Raw genomic sequence first — 17,681 nt, 5'->3', positions numbered from 1 at the left:
GTGTTAACTTGGAAAGCTGTAAGCCCATAGGGCATTTGCTTTTGTTGTTAACATGTAATATTTTTGGTAATGAAACTCTGATGAATGGAAGAAAGTGGAGCTTTTATAAATCAGCGCATGTTTCTGTTGATGGGTTTATTGTTATTATTTTGAGGGCGTTACACTTTTACTCTCTACTTACGATGGCGTGGTATGCCTACCACGATCTTCAGAGTGGCGAGGAGGCGTATTGCTTTTGCGCCCCTCTCTTGTCGCCACCCCTTTTCCTTTTATCTAGCGCTTTATCAATTCCATGTCCGCCGCTATCCTCCTGATTAACTGGTCCTGCTCCTTTACCCCGCCTTCCCCTTGCATCCCTCCGGGGATTCTGCTGCTGGGGCTCTAGATCTGCTATGGGAGGGATGGAAGGCAAGCCTTTGCGCCTCCCACCTCCCTCTGGGGTTTGCCCGTCAATGGCGGATTGCGACAAATCCTCATTGTGTGTCATTATGTCTAATCTAGCGAGAAAAATTTTGATCAAGAGGTTTCGTTCTTTCTGTGATTCCCATAGACGGTGCCAATTGTACGGGAAAGAAATAAACCTTCTCGTATAATCCTGTTGATCAAGTCTGCGCTCCTCCGTACGACGTCGCTTTACTCCTTGAAAACACAAACGTGAGCTAGCCGGCGGGTGTGTGCCGGATACCTCTCTGATGCCTAAGTCAGCAAAATAGACAAATAGACAAAAAGCTCTGTGTATTCGAGAATCAAAGTTGTGTTACCTCTCTATAGGTGATGTTATAAGCTTTTATAGGTTCCGTGTGGCACAATCCTAGTAGGACTCTTACTCCTCCATGTAGAGTCCTCCTTGGAATCACATTCTTGAAAGATAATGCTTATCCCTCAACACCCCCCTCACTGCTTAAATCAAGTGAGATGGTTTTACCATGGTTGGATGTCAATACGACCAAGATAACATGGCCACGCTAAAGCCGCAGACTAGACCGAGCTCCAACTAGCTCGGTTCTTCCTTTCACTGTGCTTGTACCTCGGCTGACATTCCAACTGGGTTGTCTGAAACCGTGCTATCCATAATGAGCTTGGACCGAGCTAACCAATAGCAAGGTTCTGAGGAAAGCTCAACATACTTCGGCCTAACATAGTATGACCAAGCTAACTGTTACCGCGCCAACCGTGATGACCGAGCTAACCACCAAGCTCCTTCGAACCGGACTAATTACAAGGCCCTTTTAATCAGCCCTTCATACCGTGGTCCACAGAATGGCCCGTTACCTAGCTCGGCCCAATTTATATATAAATTACCCTCTCAATTGGAATTTCAAGTTGGGTCTTCATCTATAGCTTCGAATCTTGAGGTAGGGATTTCTTTGCTCCTTTGCAATACCTCATCTATAGATAGATATGTGGTAAATTTTATTGCATAAAAATCATATCCATTATGGATTTCTTTGAAAGTCATGAAAGGGGATCTAGGGTTTGTTATTTGTGAATGAGATTGTTAAATTGATCGTTGTTTGGGTTAATTAAAAAGTAGTCTAACATGTTTAGGTTAAAAGGGAGAAAAACCCTAATTTAATGTTTTGACTTGGTGAATTAAGAAGTGGTAAAGTTGAATAATGTTTGTAAATTGTTATTATGGTTTGTGTAAATGTGTTAATAGCTAAAGGGGAGAATTAACTAGGGGTTCTTACATGTAGATCCTAATAAGTGGACTTATTATCTAATAGGTCCTATGTAAAAAATTTATCATAAAAAAACGTCACTGATTGTAAATTTTAGAGACAATTTATAAAAATCATGACAAAAAAAAAAAGTCACTAATTATCAATTTTTAACAACATATATAAAAAATTGTCACAAAAAAATTATTTTTAGCAACAATTTTACCAAGACTTATTTTCAATAGGACTTGATGGGAATTAAGTCCAACTATTAGGATCTATTGGCAGTTTACCCAATTATGGCATTGGAATTATTTTGGATTGATCATATTAAGTTGAGTTGGGTTGTGGCTTTGATATCCATGGATTTAGTTTTGTGAAATGAAAAGAATGGATAAAGTGTGGAGTATGTTAACTTGGAAAATAAGAGAATTGATTTTTGAAGAAAGAATGAAATCATAACACTATGTGAATTTCAGAAATGAACTTGAGGTTGAATTATGAATATTTTATTTTACTATTGTTGTTGTTGAATTTAAAATCTCATGAGAGTTGGATTATTATAATACGTGTGTTGAGTACATACATTTGGAGGTTTTGTCCTTGGTCATCGGTAGAGGATGACATTATTGTGTTGAATAGTTTGTGTATACATGACACTTGTATTAGTTGTACTTTGTCATGTTGTGATGATTAGTTGCGTATACTGCGCTGAGAATGAGAGGTACCATTACCTTCCAACTAGCACCAGGAGAATTGGCTGCACTTAGAATGAGAGGTACCAGTACCTTCCAGCTAGCACCTAGAGAACTTGGCAGAGATGCCATTACCTTCCAATCGATGTCTGTAAATTGGTATTTTGTTATGGAAAGGTGTATCTTTGGCTTACTGTGCTTAAGGTAGGTAAACCAAAGCTTTTTTTTTTTATTATTATTATTATCTTAGTGTACCTGTTTATATCATGCGTTATGATAGTTATGGTTCAAGAAGGCGAAGTTGTCTTATTAAGTTGAGTAAATAGTTATCGGGTGCTTATTGTTGTAACAACCTCGGCCTATGATTAGCCGATAAACCATGATTAATTATGTCTAATGAGTAATTAAAATGAAATTTTGAATTAATTACATGTGTATGGCATTATTTGTGTTTATATACGTCTACTGTAGAAATATATGTTTATATTTTTTTTTTGTTCTACGAATTGAAGGCCTAATCGTTGTCCGATCAAGAAATTGACTTGATTTATATGTTATTTGAAATTTTTTAAATTTTATGGTAGGTAGGATTAAAATTTGATTTGGAACGAATTAAATTAGAATAATTAATGTCACTTAATTAGTCATTGATGAAATCTCCTAATCAAGCCTATATAAGGCACAAGTAAGCCCGTGATTTCATTTTACACTCTCATTCCCTCATTCTTGAGCTCAAAAACGTGGGAGAGAGAAAGAGAAAGAAGAAAATTGAGATCAAAAGCTAGAAAAAGGAGAGTTGTTAGAAATTGTTGGAGAATTGCAAATAATTTGGGAGTTCAAGCTTCTACACTTGTGAATTTAAGACTCTAGGTAAGAATTTTGTCCTTAAGCTTTGTAATCAAGACTTTAATACGTGAATTCTAGAGAATTAAGCTAAGTTATGCAAGAATTGAGCTAATGAATTAGAAATGAGGGTCATTCCATGCATGCATGCATAATTCATGGATTTTGAGTTTTAATTCCACCAATTTCATACATGCAAGAGCTTATCTTTGTTAGATTATAAGAACTCACCATGGTTTTATACTCAAACACTTCATTTGTACATGTTTTGGAATGTTTGATTTCTTGACAACACATGCATGATATGTATACATAAGTTCAAGTTTGGTTTCGAAGAATTTACTCGCTTTTGGGCCTTGATTTTGTGTATTGAACCTTAATTCATCATGTCTTATAAGTTTACAAGTGTTTTCTCAAGTTTTGAGGCCTAAAGGTTGTGTTTTGCAACTTTGGATTTGAGTTTTGGACTTAGAACATCAATCTGGAACTTAGTATATCTGTTATCTATTACCTGTACCAGAGGCTCAATTATGGAGCTCAGCATATCTGTCATCTGTTACTCGGATTTGGAGGTTCCTTTATGGAACTGGTTACTCATAACCATCATCTGTTCTGCATACTTTAATGGATGTACTACATATGATTAAGCATGAACACTGTTTTCTATATATGATTTGAACAAGAATATGAATATGGATATGCTTCTGTTTTTGAAATATATATGAATCTTTTCTGAATCTAAATTCTGATTTTTGAATTTGGTATGGGCATCATTCATTAAAACCCTTTGCTCTGTTATTATTCACTGGGCTTTCGCTCGCTCTATTATTTATATATGTGGGTGACCAGTCTCAAAGTTGATGACCTAGAGTTTTGGTTTGTCAGCCGGCCTTTGCGCCTCCCGAGGAGGTTTTGAATGTCATGTGGTCATGTTTTGTGAACATATATAAGACTTTGTTTTATTTCTAGAATATGTACAAGTTTTCTGTTTATCGGTATAATGGGTTAAGTCCCCTTTTGGCTATATCTATAATGAATATGACGTAAGACTACTGTATTTATGACATCACGTATATGTATATAAAGTTTTAAAATTTTTGTCCCATATATGTCCACACAGCTCATTGAACTATGTATGTTTCTATATTTGCTTCCGCTAGCCCCTTATAATTTGCAAATCAGGTCGAAAGCCTTCGGTAATCCGAGGATTACTGGCTGGTTACGACACTAAACCTGTAGGGGCGGGTTTGGGTCGTAACAATTGTTTTTGTTTTTCATGTTAGATGTACATTTGTATATTTGAATGTGTTGGAAAATGATGTAGACCATGTGTTGAGTTCATAAATAATGTAAAGGAAATCAGAGATTTATGAACATGTTTCAAACTCCAAAACAAAATGGTTGTTATAAGATATATTTGAAATGGGAAATGAAAAGGAAATGTGAACTGTCTGTGCTATTGAAGAAATTGAATAATTTTGGAAAAACTACTTATGTAAATATTCTTTGGTTATAAACCATCACATTATTTATATGGTATGAGACTAAGCATTCATGATCATAGCTATCTGTATGTTGTTACTGTTCAGGATCATGGTGAGATCCCTACTGTACTTTATGTTCATCCCACGTTACTAATCCTTTTTCAGGTGAACATCAAGAAGTATTTCAAGGTCATGGATCTGTTTTATCTGTTGGCCACGGGGCCTTTTATTTGTGGGCGGAATGTCATTGATGTAAAAGTGTTAAACCCTTTCTCTTAATTTAAAAGATGTAAGCCTACGGGCAATTTATTTAATTATAACTCCTGTTACATTCATATTGTATTCGGATGAGAGAATCTTTATTTATGTGTTCTTGTAAATATAAAGAGTTTCCGCATGTTATCTCTGAAATTGAATCTATAATAATGGTTTGGTAATGGGATCTGAGTAATAAAAAGCAGGGCGTGACAAATTGGTATCATAGCGAGCGGGTTTGAATACTTTGGACTCCTGGGAAGTGGTTTTTACCACGATGGGTCTACTACGTGTGGTGAGGACGTTGCATATAGTTAGCATAAGTGTTAGGACTTATATGTTGCATTTATGTGAGCATGGGATTAAGTTTCTTGGATAATACTTATAGCCGGTGAACTTACTTTGAGGTCTTATTAGAAACACGCTTGATCAATGTGGTTTCTGATAGAAATTCCTTGAGAGTTCTGGGATGAGTGACCATCTTTGTGGACTTGATTCAATTATGTGTTTAAGTGTTTAGTTGTTTAGATGTAATAGAAATGCGTGTTTCGGGGCTAAGTGTGTCTTGTAACTTAAGGGTGGTGAGTGTGTGCCTCGAGGAAGGTTGTTATGTTGTACACCAAGTTTGGTTTTGTTTTTGGGTTTTATATGATGTCTACACGAGCGAATAGAGGATGGATGGGCAGTAGGAGTGCCGGTAGGGGCATAACAGTTCCTTTAACACCTGTCGTCGCAACATCAGTTGTCGGCGAGGAATTTGCACACGAGATTGTGAGAGCATAATGAGAGTGACAACGGGCATGCCCTCAAGTTTACCAAGGAGTTTCTTCGTTCCAATCCACCGGAGTTTGTGGGAGGAGGCTAAACCGTTGGAGGCAAAGGATTGGTTGAAGCAGATTACCAAGACTCTTGATATGCTTAGAGTCGAGGATGAGGAGTTAAGGATTTTTTTGGTGAGTATCCAACTAAGGGGTAACGCAGGGTATTGGTGGAAGTATGCTAAGAATACCGTAGGTAACATGTGGGTTGCTTTTATCGAGACCTTTTTGGCCAAGTATTTCCCTCATTATGCTTGAGAAAGGTTTAGGGAAGAGTTTGTTGAGTTGCGTCAGGATGCTATTCCTTTGGCACAATTTGAGATGCGGTTTATTAGTTTGTCGAGGTTTGTTCCAGAGTTGGTAGCAATAGAGGAGCGTCGTTGTTATGAGTTTGAGGACACTCACCATGTGAGATTTGTTTATCCTCGACTCTGAGCATATCAAGAGTCTTTGGCGAGCATATCAAGAGTCTTTGGTGAGTTTCCATTTGATCATTCATTTGATAAAAAATTTTGTATCTCTAACATTGTCTAAAGACGTAACGTTCAAAGTATTGTATTGTAGAATTTGTCACTCCAATCTTTACATTGTCAAGATCGAGTGGGGCATCACCAATTATCCTTCCCTTCCTTGGTAACCATTCCCTGCATCTTTTTCTCCATCACTATTACAAAAACAGATAAAGATCACACTTTTTTTGTGTGATGTTTGTTATTTAATCACACCTTTTTAGTTTTATTAAAGTGTGATATTTGGAAGTGTGATTAAAAGGGGTCATTTTTAATCACACCTTTTAAGTGTGATTAAAAACATTTAGATCACACCTTTTAAGTGTGATTGATAAGATTTAGATCACACCCTTTAAGTGTGATTAAAAACATTTAGATCACACATTTTAAATGTGATTAATAACATTTAGATCACACCTTTTAAGTGTGATTGATAATATTTAGATTACACATTTTAAGTGTGATTAATAATATTTAGATCACACATTTTAAGTGTGATTAAAAATATTTAGATCACACATTTTAAGTGTGATTAAAAATATTTAGATTACATCTTTTAAGTGTGATTAATAACTAATAAAACCTGTGATAATAAACATTTAGATCACAGATTTTAAGTGTGATTAATATCTAATAAAACACGTGATTAATAATCAGATAAGATCACATGTTATATGCATTTGAAGAATGTAATACACACTATATGCTATATTTTGAATCACAACCATATATTGAATGGAATAACGTCATATATTTCATAAATGAAAGTTAAATGTTCAAAAAGTATATACAAAGGAATTAGTAAAAAGTTTTTAACTGTGCTTACATATATTAAAAAATAAAAAAAACTTGAAAAAACTAAGTTGTTGAATTCTTTGACCATATTTTGCATTTCTCCAAGAAATTTCTGACCTGAAAAATAAAAACACAAATTAATTCAGAAACCGCTAGAAGCATATGAATAAACTTAATACTTTTGTAGAGACTTACAAAAGACAAAATCGAACCTTTTCTCATCACACTAACTCTTCATATCTTGCATCAATAGAAAAGGAATAAGAACTTTGATTGTTACTAATATAAAATGTTTGGATTACCATATATAAATATGACATATACATAGAATCAATAAATCCAAAATGAAAATCTTCAATGTGTGAGCAGATATTTTAAAGTTATAAAACCAAATATACATAGAATCAACAAATCCAAAATGAAATCTTGAAGTGATTATATTCTTTACCAACTAAAGAAATTGTTGATTAGTAATTTAAAGAACGAAAGTTATATCATACTTACATTGGATTTCAACTCATATTCTTTAGTACGAAATTAATACATTCAACTCGCACTTTATCAATTTTGGTTTCCGTACAAGTCTTTTTTCCATTGAACTGCAAGAAGTTATTTACAAACAATTAGATAATGAAGAAGATGTACAAGTATCATAAATATAATAGGAATAAAAGTTTAGAATTTAACTCACATTTTGTTTTCTTAGGATGCTTTGATCTCTAATGAGGTCTTTCATATACCGCATTACATAAAACCCACATTCCACGTTTGTAGGTTGTTGCAGGGACTACATAAAAGCATTTTCATTATTATTAGAAACTATATATAAAGTGTTATAATCAAGCTGAACGATCATTAGCATAATATAAGTATGATAAAATTAGAGAAAATGATATTGATTACCTGAACTACTTTCCAAACTGGATTGGTCCTCCTCCTCCTTTGGGTAGTTTCATAAATTTCAAAACACTTTACAAAAGAAATTCCAAATGTCAAAATATTTTTAGAGTAACTCAAATTGCTTTAAAATGTACGAACTAGCCAAACTTAAGTGTTTATTACAATTTCAAAGCTTGTGTTTCTTTTAGAATTAATCGGATCAAGTAAGTACACAATCATCAATGTTAGATCAATGACTAACAATATCCAATGGTACCTACAATTGAACAAGTCACAAGTATAAGCTTAATAAGTTTATTGTCATTTGAACAGATGAAATAAATAGTTTTTGATAATTACCCAATATCTAAAACTATTTATTTCAACAGCATGATTGAACAGTATATATAAACACATATTTAGTAAATCATAGCCTTGAAAAGATTTTATCAAAAAATTATTATAGCAACACATCAACAGAGAGAGTAAACTAAACTAAATCCTAACAAAAATTAAAACTCAGATCAAGGTAGAGAAAGAAGAGCAATTAATATACCAAGTCAAGATGGGTCAACTTCGAAAGAACAAACAAATGAACAATCCCCCACAGTTCCAGTATTTGAGTATTGAACAATTCCACCAAAATTTTAACAATTATGTGCTGGTGTATCTGTTTTTAGATAAGAAAAAAATATAAATAGAGAGTGGATAGAAAAACAAGAAAGAGATGAAATGATGAAAAAGAAAATAAGAAGAAAATAGCACAACAGAGAACAAGTTTAAAGAAGGGAAAGCCTAGAATAGTTATGGGAAATTATAAATAAATTAGAGGGGGAAAAGGGTTGAAAGCAATTGCAAAAATATGAGATTTGCAAGTCAGAACTGACTAGAGGGGTTCATAGATCAAATTGCTATTAGTGAAAATCAAATGATGCCAAAGGCAAAATATAAAAATTACAAAATATTTATTTATCATATAAGAGATGATATGTCATTTGTTAAATTTCTCATACTCTCTGAAATATTTTCTAAACAATAATAATATGATGATCATATTTTCATATCATGTAACGTGTCACTTGTTAAGATTTTATATTGACTCTTTATAATATTCTGTGTTTTTAGAATAAGATGATCATATTTTTACCTTTTTCTTTGAATGAATGATCTTGGTTCTTCAAACATTCCTAGAATTGGGTTTTGTTTTTTGTAGGTTGGTCTTGAAGCAAATCAAAGATGGGTGGATCAAATGAGAACAATGGACCTGCTGCCATTAAACCCTCAGACTCTCAAGGTAAGATTCAATACGAACATTAAATTTCCTCACTCTTCTTTCCAAGCTCTGATCAAGTAGTCTAGATCGAACACAATCCATTTAGCTGTAATTTTGTAAGAATTTTCTTGTTCTTTCTCTCTGAATTCAAAAGAAGGTTCAAGAATGGTGGGATTTCAGAGGTTTCAACAGCAGAAGTTAAATAACCGCAGAAGGGCTCTCAGCAATATAAATCATAATATTTTAGGACCTACCAACTACCCTTATGTTATTCACCCAAAAAAAACTACCCTTATGTGGTCAACAAAAGAGGATCCTTGGAGTAATTTCCACAATCTTAATCTGAATTATGCCAATACTAATTTTTTCAACAATTTCTCCTTCTTTTGTAAACTAAATTGGTTGTTAAATGTTCAGGAAGGATGTAAAGGGGGAGAAGAAAACTATGCTACCCTCCATATTTGTGTAATAAAAAATACGGATGTAATTCCCTTATTTTAATTTTTTTTTATAAGTATATCAAAGAGAAGACATTATAAACAAAAATGTTTTATTACACTACACCCATTAGCTTAATTAAATTTTAATATAACTCAGCACAAGTTGTTCACATTGATTCAAAAACCAATATGCTCTGGTAAGTTTGTTTAGCATGAAAGAGTAGGAAACAACAACAAAATTAGTTTTTTCTATACAACACATATTAGCAATGGTAATTGAGTTTTAAATTTCTTGCACAAAATAATAATAATAATAATAATAATAATAATAATAATAATAATAATAATAAAAAAAAAAAAAAAAAAAAAAAAATTGTCCATGCAATGCAAGGGGTTATCTATAGTTAAAATTATAAAAAATTTCTCTATCTTTTTCTTGCAAAAATTTCATCCTAATAAAATGTTTACAAGAAAATATATTTTCCTTTTCTTCCTTTCATTTCACATTCAAACAAATTTTGTTTCTAATCAAACAGAACCTAAAACAAAAAAACAGCTTAACAACCATTACAACGGAACAAACCTCTCATTCCACAAACAGTCTAAAAAACCAACTGAATATATTAATTTACGCATTCAAACACATAAAATCAAAAAATAAAAACAGAGATTGAGATTCAAAAGAAAGAGCATGCAAAAATAGAACAGCATTCAAAACCCTAGAAACGGAGGGAAAAGAGGGAGTACCTGACGAGAAGAGGAGTCGTCACTAGAGCAGAGGGAGTCGTTTGCTGCCAAGGAGGAGTACAAAAATCTGAAAAAAAAAATAAAAAAAGAGGAAACAGAAATCTGGACAGAACAGAAATCTGGAAAAAAAAAATGAAAATTGATGTCTTCATTCTTCGTTTGCTGCGAAGAAACAGAAAAAAAAAATCTGGAAAAAATATAAAAGAAGTGGAAGAATCGAAGAACAAAGAGATCGAAGATGGACAGAACAAAGAAAATGAAGAAGAAGAGGAGGAAGAATTGAAGATGAACTTACCGGAATGTGATCTTTGAAGGAGAGAATCGATTAGCACTTTCAATTGAACCTCTTCGATAGCTTCACAGGAAGGAGTTCTTCAACTCTTGGGAGTCTCTCCGTGTTTCAAGAAAAAGAGAGAGACAATTAAATAGAGTAGAACCGTAATTTTTTGTTTCATGTTTTGTTTATTACAAAAGTACCCCAAATTTGTATCATTATTTTAAACAGACCAAAAAACTTGCTCCGGTACCCTTTAATTTGTAAAAACTCTCGTTTTGTACCCCGAAGTACCAAAAAAAGTACCCGTAGCATGTCCATCACGTACCCATCATTATACTAATCATATAAAATGTATCCGGTGCGTTTTTTGGCGTACTCGGTATGCGTGCAACCGTACCGGTATATGTACCCGCACCCGGTAAATAATTGGTACTTGTACGGCAATATTTTTGGAGTACCTGTGCTTCATATCCACCCGAAGACCCTTATTCACAATGAAAACCTATAACTATAAAATTCCACTAATAATAATCATAATCATAATATATACACACAAAAGAGGCATAAAAAACAGAGAACTCACCAGAAATTTCAAGAGGTTTGTTATTTCAAAAGACAAATTTGAATGAGTAACGTCAATGGTGGTTCGGAGCTGTGAGTAACTTCAATGGTGGTTCGGAGGTGTGATGAAGAAAACAAAATAGGGCTTCGTTTCATAAATAGAAGGCAAGGAGAAGGAGAAAAGACCTGTGTGTTTGTGAAGTTCAATCTTACTAGGAATGGAAGAGTCGTCCTCTCATTTATGGGTAGAATAAAGGCACGAATTTGTGTATAGTATATTTTATATAAAAATCAAATTGAAATGTTTTATACAATCACACTATTTAGAGAGTGTGATTAAAAAATATATATATATATATATAATCACACTTATTTAAAAAGTGTGATTAAAAATAAATATTATTGTCATAGTGTATATATAATCACAATTTAATTAGAAGGTGTGATTAAAATATATATATAATCACATTTTAATTAAAAGTGTGATTAAAATATATATATATATATATAATCACATTTAATTAAAAAGTGGCATAAAAAATAAATATTATCACACTCAATTTAATTGAGTGTGATTAAAACATCAATCTAATTTTTTTTATCACACCTCTAATAAAAGTGAGATAGTTTTTTTTTTTGTCAAAGTATGATCTTTAACTATTTTTGTAGTAGTGGATATTTTTATTTACCATGGCTTGCATTTACTGTATGTCGTTAATGTGAATCCATGAAACCCCAGTTTTGTTGTAGTGGAGAGAATAGACCTCTGTGTTTGTGAATTCAACCTTGTTGGGGATGGAAAGATTCGTCCTCTGTCATTCATGGGTGTAGAATAGAGGCGCAAATTTGGGAATTGTATATTTTATATAAAAATCAAATTGGAATATTTTATACAATCACACCTATTTAGGGAGTGTGATTAAAAAGTAGTAATGTATATGTAATCACACTTTAATTAAAATGTGTGATTAAAAAATATATAAATAATCATAATTTAATTAGAATGTGTGATTAAAAAATATATATATATAATCACACTCATTTAAAAAAGTATGATTAAAAAGTAGTAATGTATATATAATCACACTTTAATTATAATGTGTGATTAAAAAATATATTTATAATTACACTTATTTAAAAAGTGTGATTAAAAAGTAGCAGTATATATATAATCACACATTCTAATTAAAATGTGATTAAAAAATGTATATATAATCACACTTTAATTGGAATGTGTGATTAAAAACATATTTATAATCACACTTATTTCAAAAGTGTGATTAAAAAGTAGTAGTGTATATATAATCACGTTTTAATTAGAAAGTGTGATTAAAAAATATATAAACAATCACACTTTAATTAGAATGTGTGATTAAAAAATATATTTATAATCACACTTATTTAAAAAGTGTGATTAAAAAGTAGTAGTGTATATATAATCACACTTTAATTAGAACATGTGATTAAAAAAATAGATATAATCACACTTAATTGAAAAGTGACATAAAAAATAAATATTATCACACTCAATCAAATTAAGTGTGATAAAAATATTAATCTAATTTTTTTTATCACACTTCCAAAAAAAGTGAGATATTTTTTTTTCTCAAAGTGTGATCTTGAACTATTTTTGTAGTAGTGCATCTACCCACACAAATGAGACTTTTAAATTTTAATTTTTTTTAATATAAAATTTTATTTTTCATTTTATTTTTTGTTTGCTTTTTCAGATGAAAATTTACTAATTAAATCTTTACATTCAAGTCTTTGTAATATATCATTTTCAATTGATAGTATGATTAATCTACTAAATATTTTTTTCCAACACGGTTGATCTTTAATTAATTTTAATTTTGGACTTTTTTTTCTTTTTTTCTTTTATTCTTTTTATAAAAATAACTATCATAGATACTGTGAATAATATAGCATAAGTAATGCATGCAATATAACCTTTTACATGATTTATTACGCCAATTGGAATGCCTCTTTTGTAGATGATAAAATTCTTACCACTTAATTGACGTAGTCTGATATTTGAGTACACTTGAAAATTATAACTGCTTAATTTATACAATCTGATATGTATCAATTGAATTGGTGAATGTAGGCATGAAATTGTGGGTGTAGTGATAGAAGTAGGTAGGAAGGTGCACAAATTTAAAGTTAGTGACAAAGTTGGAGTGGGGTGTCTTGTTGGATCATGTCACTCTTGTGACAATTGTGCTAACGATCTTGAAAACTAATATCCCAAAAATGTATTCACCTACAATTCTATCTACTATGATGGAAACCCCACCTATATGGAGGTTATTCGAATACCATGGTGGCTAATGAGCACTTTGTGATTCGCATTCCTGATAACCTTCCTCTTGATGCTTGTGCTCCTCTTCTCTGCACTGGGATCACAACTTACAGTCCCCTAAGACACTTTGGACCTAACAAGCTTGGTATGCGTGTCAGTATAGTTGGTCTCGGTGGCCTTGGCCATACAGCTGTAAAATTTGCCAAGGCTTTTGGTGTTAAAGTAATAGTGATTAGTACCTCTCCTGGCAAAAAGAAAGAAGCTATTGAACAGTTTCGTGTAGATTCATTTTTGGTCAATTGTGACCCAGATCAGATGCAGGTAACAGATTTTTTGTTTTAGTCATATTAACAACCTCTCCAAAAAAAAAGGATAAAATTCTCGATGTATACTAAATGAGATTCTTGGTCACTTTTTATTCTATTTTTTACGATTCTTGTTATGATTAAAAGTTAATAGGTAATTATAATTAGGTGATTATTTTCTTTTTGTTTTGTTTTGTTGAATTTAAATAGGTTGCTATGGGCACAATGGACGGTATCATTGACCCTCTTCTACCATTGATAGGTTTGTTGAAATCTCATGGAAAACTTATCTTGGTTGGTGCACCAGAGAAGCCACTTGAGCTTCCAGTCTTTCCTCTGCTCATGGGTAAGCATTCAACGTAACTAATTGGTTTTGAGGAATGTGGGTAGAAATAACAATTCTATGTACACAAAATCTAACCATAGAAAAATACTATGTGAGTATTTGTTGTAATTTTTTGTGTTAGAATTTCTTGTACCTAACTTTTCTTGAGCATAAATATATTGAAAGGCTTAATCGATGCCTCAATTTCTACGATTTCATGCCCATGTTTTCAGTCTCTTTAATCTTTATTAGTTCTTCAAATCGCGAATGATATGTAATAACACATAATGTTTCAATGGTAGGGAGAAAGATAATGGCTGGAAGTTGCATTAAAGACATGAAGAAGACACAAGAGATGATAGATTACAAAACAAGATATTGAGTTGATACCAATGGATTACGTCACTACAAGAAATGTGTTTTGGTGGCGTACTTTTAACGGCGTTTTTTAAAGTGTCACTGTTCTTAATATTTAATGACGATTCATAAATGTAGCATTTTTCTTTAATTAAAACGGCGCCATTTCATGAATAGAAGACGTTTATAAACGCCTTCAAATGGGTTAGGTGTCACGCGCTCCCTCCCTCTTTTCACCCTTATTTTGAATCTTCAAATCTCTCTCTCTCTCTCTCTCTCTCTCTCTCTCTCTCTCTCTCTCTCTCTCTCTCTCTCTCTTCTGTCTAAACCCCATTAATATCTTAGAGCCATTTCGAAACACATCGGTGATTCATTAGAGCTCCGCTGTCTCAAAATCGAAGTTCATCTCGAAATCGAAGTCGAAGTTCATTTCAGCAATTCAGATCGGTGAGCTCCACTTTCTCTCTCTCTCTCTCTCTCTCTTTGTTATCTAAACCCTAATTATCTCAGAGATTCAAATCAGTCTCAGTGAAACAGATCGGTGATTTATCAGAGCCATTTCAAACTCCTCTCTCAAAATCGAAATCGAAGTTCATCTCAGCGATTCAAATCGATGAGCTCCACTCTCTCTCTCTCTCTCTCTCTCTCTCTCTCTCTCTCTCTCTCTCTTCTCTCTTTCACACTCTCTCTTTATAGACGCATCAGATTTGGTCCACTCTCCATCAACGAATCCCGACGACGGCTCCCCGACGATGGCCCTTTGTCTCCATCATCTGAAGAGTTTTGTTTTGCAACCCTAGATCTCCAAATCCCCTTCATTGACAAAGAAAGAAAAGGTCAAAATTTATTTATTATTTTTTACGGAATAAATAATCATACATTTGTTTTAATTAAGGTTTTGTGTTGGTTTGATTTAGGTTTTTGGGGAAAACATATTTCTTCATTGTTTGCCCAAACACATGTGAATGGATTTTTTGCATTGCAAGTGTTTGATAAAATGATTCAATGAAATTATTATTTTTTAAACTAATTAAATACATGTGAAGTTAGGAGTATGTTGTAATGAATGCTCAATAGCTCTTGTGGTGGTGCACTTTATAAACTGTAGTGACTATTTTCACCCCTAAAATAGTATTACTTAGGAAATAGATGTCTTTGGTTAATATATTTTAAATTCTGATTACATTTATGCATATGTATATTTTTGTGTTCTTTAGGATTTGTGAAAATTAGTGATATGTTAAATCTATATTATATTTATAGTGATATACTTTGTTATGGTGTTGGTTTCCTTTTCCAAAATCAAAGTTTCAAATGTGGAAAAAAAAAAAATCCAGGGAGGCTTTGGTGTGCAAATGACATGTGCAATTACTTTGCGTGGTGAGTGCTTGCAAACCAACATAGAGTGGCTTGAGGCAGACCAATGAGCTAGGAAATTGTTTTTCATGACAAGCATAGTGTGTACTGATTTTAGCATTACTTTAATGCTTAAATGATTGTTGTATGCTTAAGTGATTTTAGCATAGTTTTTTAAAGTATGATTTGTAAGGTTATAAGATGTTTGAACTCAATGTAATAAGATGATATCTTGTTATTAATTGAATGATATGTCTTCAGATGCCACGCCATCTTTCTCTTGTTATTATTTGATGTTGCATTTGGACATTGAACTAATTTGGAGGACAAAGGGTTGTTTGTTTCAAACTTGGAAGTTGTATGGGCATAAAAACTTAGTGTTCTTCTAATGTCTTTAACTTGCAAATGGAGCCACAAGTCTCCTTGGGTTGTGAATCATGCCTCCATCCTGAGAAAGTCCAAATTAAGGATGGTGATTATGGTGTAACTGTATCCTTTCAAAACCATGATGTACAGCAGCCAGGTAATATTTTGTGCTTGTCATTTCAAAGTTTCTAATCATTTGTCTCAATTAAGGTGCTTTTTCATTTTTGTCGTAGTCCTCCAATATTCTTTTAAAGTATGTTATTTTGATTCATCCACTGCAAACTCTCTACATTTGAAGAGCATAACAGTATCTCCAATAATGTTTTTTAAATTTTTTCTATAATAGGGAAGATATTTAATTTTTTTTATGAAAAAAATAGGGACTTATTTTTTTAATTCTATCATACATGTAGATAGGGAGTCTGTTAGAGTGAATTTTGAAGATATATCTTATTTTTTTTAATTGCCTCTGCCTAGTTGTTTTTTGCCTGTATTTTTGAATAATGATAGGTAGTATGTCCAGTGTATGTGTAAAATATGTTGTCTATCATTGTTTCTGTTAACTATTTTTGTCTTGATGATGGCCAAGATTTTTGTAACTTCTATACTTGGCTAGAGTGTGATTGGAAGTAGATGTGGAGGCATATTATGATAGTGACATTAGTTTATTGAATGTGAGCATGCCCAATCACTGACTCTGCCACTATTTGAACCATTTATCAATTTGTGCCAGTTAGCTCCAAGGCCCAATATGAGAATCTAAGTTCATTTTGTTTTTTGTAGTTCCTTGCTATTCAAATGTTAAGAGGAGACACGGTGCCTCACCCTCAGTCATCGTCATATGTGGTGGCCTTGCCGATATGGCAGCTGCTCAGGCCTTTCATGATGCTTCATTTCAGGTATTTGTTTTAGTTATTTGTGTGTCTCTGTGTGATACAATAAACTGGAATTTATTTATAATAGTGAACTGTTCTGGATTCAATGTTGTGGTGCTTCAATACAGTTGATAGTGAACTATTTTGGATTCAGTTCTCTTATTTTTGTTAAAGGTCACACATTGGTATTTCATTAATATATGATCAATGTTCAAACTACTAGTATTCTATAAAACAATTACAATGGGGAACATTCAATTTTTTGCTCTTCCCCTTCATCGTTTCTGCACAAGTGTATGTTTGTGTATAGCATTGATCTTGAGATATTCATTTTTTCTAAGGATTCCTTACTGCCGAATGCAGCATGGAGGTACCTGCATAGAAAAAGATTCCTGCAAATAAAGAAACAAAGCTTCCCTACTGCAGTTCACTCTATTGTGGTACATTTTTTGCTAATTTTAAACATTTATTAGATCTTCTTCTACCTTTCACAAACTATCACAAGATTCATGCATTAAAAAAATGGGTTTATTGTAAATGATATCTTATAATCTTTGA

General features: G+C 32.6%; 1 long non-coding RNA gene and 1 pseudogene across 1 annotated transcript; one reads left to right on the top strand and one right to left on the bottom strand.

Annotated features, from left to right (window-relative positions):
- Positions 1-5,720: 5,720 nt before the first annotated feature.
- The window catches only part of LOC114281686 (putative mannitol dehydrogenase), an 85,732-nt pseudogene continuing 73,771 nt past the window's right edge, over positions 5,721-17,681 (top strand).
- LOC145823190 (uncharacterized) lies at positions 6,997-10,688 on the bottom strand. The gene is made up of 3 exons (XR_014365438.1): positions 10,400-10,688; positions 7,565-7,659; positions 6,997-7,177 (listed from the first exon to the last, which is right to left on the bottom strand). It is a non-coding gene; the product is annotated as an uncharacterized LOC145823190 (long non-coding RNA).

The sequence above is a fragment of the Camellia sinensis genome, chromosome 4 (genome assembly GCF_055761805.1).
Source record: "Camellia sinensis isolate YWXY chromosome 4, ASM5576180v1, whole genome shotgun sequence".
In the NCBI taxonomy this organism is placed as follows: domain Eukaryota; kingdom Viridiplantae; phylum Streptophyta; class Magnoliopsida; order Ericales; family Theaceae; genus Camellia; species Camellia sinensis.
Note: the sequence above shows the minus strand (reverse complement) of the source record. Positions and strands in the feature narration are given on the sequence as shown.